Source organism: Seriola aureovittata, chromosome 6, assembly GCF_021018895.1.
Source record: "Seriola aureovittata isolate HTS-2021-v1 ecotype China chromosome 6, ASM2101889v1, whole genome shotgun sequence".
Lineage (NCBI taxonomy): Eukaryota > Metazoa > Chordata > Actinopteri > Carangiformes > Carangidae > Seriola > Seriola aureovittata.
In genome coordinates this window covers 19314129-19320430 of record NC_079369.1, presented here as the reverse complement: position 1 = coordinate 19320430, position 6302 = coordinate 19314129, and positions in this window count along the sequence as shown.

Below are 6302 nucleotides of genomic sequence, written 5' to 3'. Positions count from 1 at the left end.
GCCAGACAGACAGCTGACCTCACACACTTCTGAGCAAATGGGTGAGCCGGACACCTCAATGTCATCACAGACTTGGTTTGTCAAATCAATTCCATATGGACAGTCTCATAAGGTAGCTGAAGACAAGTCATTTCTTTAACTTCGCTGGTCAGTGGAGCATTTTATTGTTCAGCCTTTAAAAGAGAAAAAGGTGCAAAAAAAGAGATTTGTTTGTTTTAAGTCATGGTTTGTAGTCAAGTAGTCTATACGTTTCTATGGTTATTTGCCATTAAAACCATAGTAGCCTCATTTTGTCCAGCTGATGTTTACCGTGATGTATATGTGGTACATGGTAATACATGACAGCAACCAGTGGTGGGAGAAGTTTTTAGATTGTTTTCTTATGTTCAAGTGGCAATAACACACTTCATAAACACTCAGTTTCAAGTATTGCGATCAAAATTTTACCCCAGTAAAAGTACATATTATCACCAAAATGTATTTAAAGTATCAAAAGTGTATTTGATTAGTAGTATCTGAAGCTATTTTATCAACTTTGAAATCATATTTGTTTTTATATAAATTCCTTATCTCAAATGTATAACTCTGAATTAAATAAATAAATAACCCCCCTGAAATGTATTGGAGTAGAAGTTCAAAGTATTGTGAAATAGAAATACGCAAGTAAAGTACCTTAAAATTGTACTTAATTACAGTCCTTGAGTAAATGCACTTAGTTTTTTTCCACCGCTGTGAAGAACATTGTAAATAGTGAGGGACAAACGTGGGCTGTCTTCCATGAACAAATATTTTCTGTTATGGTATATAGTCAATGAGTTTACTTGCACTTGAGTAACCTGGGCAGTGTTGTCTTTCTGCAGTATCTCCTCAGGACAGTGACATTATATGGCAACCCGTTTGATGACCCTATTTGTCCCTGAACCACTGCAGCAATTAGTTATTATTGTGTAAATTTGAGTAGTTTACGCTTGTGTTTTTCTGTGTTTATCGAAATATAACAAATATAGCAGTATTACTTTTCCTGTAGGTCACTATAATGTGACACTCAAAACAAGTACGGATCTTGTGACCCTGTTTCAATTTCCATTTATTTTTTCATCTCGTCTTATTTGAATACTTTTCGAACATATGAAATAAAGAGAAAAACCCTTAAAGACTAAAAAAGAGATGACAATTTCATGAAAAAATATGTTTTTTTTTACCATCTCATGAACCCATAACCCTTAAATTTATTGACGCCCTGGGTGTGTCCTGACCTCTCCTGATCTATAGATTGATGACATTTGGTTGTGATTCGCTCTAGAGTCTACAGTATTACTGTAAGTTTCTTTCATCACAGAGGAGCGATGGGTAAGAACCCTGTTACTCTGCCAGACTGATTACTGTGGTCATGTATTTTTATAAGTCAGGGCTGGTCTGCACTGTGGGTATCTTGTGGTTGGAAGTGTTGATGGACCATATCATGCCCATTCCCATCATGTCATGGTCCAATTAGAGGAAGAGGGCTCAATAGTGCATTTGTGTCGAGGCAATAACAATAGCAGGATCTGGTTGAAATGACCAGGCAAACTAAAGAGTCAGGTAAACACAGAGACTGAGAGGAAAAGTCCACACACCAATTCATCCGCTACAGCAACATGAAAAGAGGAAGTATCGAGGTCCTGTCAGATTAATTTGAAAATCACTGACCCAGAGACATCTCATTCCACACTGAGAAGCTGACTGGGTCAAGTAGGAGTTTAGAAAGTGAAGTCAGTGCGCCCCCTCGTGGCTGCAAGGTTGCCTGAGTTTTCTTCTCTGCCCTGCAGGAGTTTGACATCTAACAACTCAAGAGAAAAGAGTTTCTGCTCATGAACTCACTGCAATACTTATAACTGTCAAGGTAATGGTCCTAATTAAAGTCCGACGATTAAAAGTTTTGCAATGTGGGAGTTGTCCTCTCTTACTAGACCGTTGCCTCTTTGGCCTCCTTCACCTATTTAGCTCTCCGGTGTGTGCAGGAACTGCTCTGTAGTTCAGAGAGTTTATAATGTAAGTCTGATGTGATGTACCTCAGAGGATGACACAGCAGCTTTAATATTGGAGGAACACACCTTCACTCTCTAATAACGACAGGCCAGATTTGCTCCAGTGGTGCAACTCCCAGGTAAAATGTGTGTAACTGTGTGTAAAGCTGACTTTCACTGTCAGTCTGGAGTAAGTCAAAATCAACTATAATCATAGACCTTTTTCTCTTATTTTATCCAGTCAGTGGTCTTACTGCGCAGGTGACTCAGCTCTCTCAATATGTCTCACTTAAGCATGAAGACCATAGACTATATATTACTTATACTATACTAAATTACTATATAATATTACCTATTTTAGTAACCTCTTCAAACTTTATTCTCAAATTAATTTTCATAATCCTAAACAGCCTGACCATCTTCATCTTCATTTTTGTAAAACCAGACATGATTTGAATTCTTTGAGATAAAAGATTCATTGATCCACAGAAAATGAATTGACAGTTATCATGAAAACCAATTAAAAATGTCCCAATTTTTCCAGCTTCTCAGTTGCAAGGGTTTGCAGATTTTCTTATGTAATTGTAAATTGAATATCTTTGGGTTTTAAACTGTTAATTAGACAAAACAGCAAATATCATGAAATTACCTTGAGCTTTACAAAACTGTTTTTTGCTATTTTCTATTCAATTTCCTTTGAATAAATTGTCATTACACTTATTACACATTTTATTAAATTCCTTATTTTCATATTTAATTTTTGTATTATCCATCCATCCTGGAGGGTCGTGGGGGAGCTGGATCCCAGCTGACATTAGGCAAGAGGTGAGATTCACCTACCACAGAGCTATTTTTGCATTATACTTGTAGTTATCAAAAAATCAAAGACAAAAGATTAAAGACATTGCACAACATCACCCTCAAGCAGTGTTTTCACTTTCATTTGAATGCTAAACAAACTATACAATAATTAATTACTGATATGTATATATTACTACTATTATTGACAAAATTAACTTCTAAACAATTTCCTCTCCATCATTTTGACCTGATTCATCACAGACATGAGCAGCAGTGTCCCTGATCGCCTCCCCTGCAGGCCAACACGCCTGCAGAGTGGCAGACCCTTGGCACAGGGGGACAGCCAGCAAAAGGCAGTAACATCGCTGAGGCGAGGCACAACTCACTTAATACCACAGATGGATGTCGAACACATAGGATCTCCTGGGGGGGATGGGAGGACTGCTGAGGGGAAAGTCAGCTTGTTTTTCTGGATCCAAAACTGTGTCTGTGCTTTGTGAGCAGTGGGTTCCATCTTCTGTCTTGGCAGCTTTAATCAGCCAGCCTGTTCAAGCAGGAGTTAAGCTGATCTGAAGGAGCTCAATGAGAGGCAGAAGCATGGAGGCATACAGCAGAAGAGGTGATGCAGAGCATGTGGGTGTACACATTGGGCCACATTGAGCAGAGAAATTTTGTTCTGGCCATCTTCTGAGTTGAAGGAAATCTACTATTAGAAGCTCAGTTACTTCCTGGCTGTGTGCAAAGTGTGTCTGCAAAAGTTAACATACTAGAGTTCAGTTCAAAACAGGAAATACAAATGTAAGTCTGTTATCATCAGAGTAAAAGCAAATCGCTTTGAGGACCACAAAAGGAAAGTAGAGAGGAAGCTGCAGCACAGAGAGGTAGGGAAGGGGATGAGGAACATCACTGGCTATAAAGAGAAGAATAGCCAGGCAACATCATATCTATCTATCTATCTATCCTTGCGTCTTCTCAGTTTGAGTCTTGTTCTCATTTATACCTAACAAGCTTAATTAGGCTGAAGAAAACTGAGAGACTGATCAGACAGCTAATGAAACTGCCTGTCACAATGTGTTTGTTTACAGTGTATTGATGTGAGGAATGAGATCATGATCAGAAAGGACCTTTAGAGGGAGACAAATGAAAGCGTTTCGGCTGATGTCTGAAGCAACCACTCATGCAGGATAAGAAAAGGTACACCAACAGGTGGCAGGGACTGATGATACGTAATTAAATTCGACAGCTAATTTCCTTTTATTTGGGAGATTTTTCTGTGGATTAAAGGCTCAAAAGATTATCCTCCATATCATTTGTGTATGCAGATGGAAGCGAAGGGACACTGCCTATCAGACAGTTTACAAAAGGACAGGGTTTGTGTATAACCACACCACTTTTCTGTCACACTCTTGTATGTCATCTTACACCGAACATATGGATAAGTAATACATTGTATGATCTAAACCGTGTTTGATTTATGTCTTGTGTTAATTCTAACCTTCACAGGTATCTTACCCGTTCTCTGCCTGGCTGTAGCTCAATCTGAGTCTGAAGGTGGATGTGATGATTATTTAATCTAACGATCTCAGTTGCAACACAGGAAATGTACACTAACTATAACCCTGTGCTGAGCTACTTCGCTGCCTTTGACATTATGTTCTGCTGCACCCTGTATTGATTTCAATATTGCATCACCAAGCATCACATCAAGCATCAACACCCGCAGCGCAGGACTCCCACAGCTGATGTCTTTGATGTGTTAAAACACCTTAAAGGACATATGAAGGTGAGTCACAACAGCTGTGCATGTGGCAGGGTGCTCAGTGTCAACCAAAACACCAGCTGCATGTATTTTTTGATAGAAAACAGACACATCTATACATTTCAAATATCATTAAAACAGCAGCTAGCTGCAACCTCAGTCTTAAAGGATTTAATTTGTGGATTTTGCACAGTCATTTAACACCAACTGCTTTGACTGAGTCCACTGTTGGTTGTAGGAAGCTAAGACAAGTTTAAGGTGATACAAAACATTTTACAACACAACTGAACAGTTTTGGAGGCATGAAGATATGATCCAGAACCCTTATCAACTTGTCTTTATCCAATTCTATCAATGCTGAAATCAATGCTTCAGCTGTGTATTAAAACTTTTAAGAGTCAGACACATTTCTTAGTTTTCAAAATGGTTCACTGTGTACCCTGAAGCTGTGTGTGTTTGTTGACAGAAGGACAAGTCTTTCCCATAGACAAAAAACAGTTCAACAAAGAGTTCGTTGTTGTTTTGGCTCTAAATTACACCTGTTTTGACTGTATACAAAATGCAGAACAGGTTTACAGCCTTCTGTGTTGTTGATAAATAACAGGGATCTGACTGTACTATCTTATAGAAGTCAATATAACAGGCAAGCATTGATGGAGGAGGACAAAGATAAAACTGTGTTTCTTCAGTTTGTTTGCTCTTATCTTACAGTAACTGACCTCTCCTGACACTGACTTTTTAACCTCCAAAACCTCTCTAACCGCTGCCTGTCCACTCATTACCCAAACACCTTAAAATACTTGGCTAGTGGAGATCTTAAAGCTTCCAAAGATACCAAGTGGCTAAATTTTGGGAGAACTTCATCTATAATAGGCCTGTTTAAATTTGAAGGCATTGTGCAACTTTAAAATTTTACACATACAGTATATAGGCTACAGATCCTCATCAAATAGCAAACAGTAAGAAGCTGAAGCAGAGTATATCTCTGGTGCTGAGTATGTTTACATGCACGGTATAATTCTGGTTTTGACTCTTATCCCGGTATTGATCATATCCAGGATATGGTGTTTACACAAGACATGATAAACCTCGTTATTAATATCCCACACGATCATATCCGTATCCTGGTTTCTGATCATCTATATGCAGTTGTGTCTTGATTTTTCACCAACTCAGCCACTATGTGTATTTATTTATTTTAACAACAAAGCCTGTTCAGAAACCTGGATAAGGTGTTTACATGCTACAGTATTCCGGTCTCTACGCCAGGTAGCATATCCAGGTTTTAAGAGACTTGGATATGACCTTAAGATATGCTGAATTTTTCAACCCTTAAGTTAAAAAAAAGCGTCAAAACTGTATATTAAGGGCTTGATCTCACAGTGTCCTATGGTCCTAATCTCTGAGGAGGAAGTGCTCTTTAAACAGGCTACAGTAAAGTGGTTACTGAAATTCCTAATTGAACGAACTATGCTTACCTTTCTTTTTATTTCGCTCCACAAATACAGAAGTCCGTTACACATTATATTTCTATAGCCTATAGTTTTGTGGGCGTTACCTGTGAAATTAATTCCTCTCAATTATCCAATGGGCTGCTTGTATACTCTCTTAGACCCACCTCTTTTATGGTTGCTATGCCTACTACACGTTTCTCTCAGAATGACGGGCGGAGCAGCCAATCAGCGTCGAGTTGGGGCGGGCGTTTGCTCGCACACTGAACTCTGCCTGGTGGATTT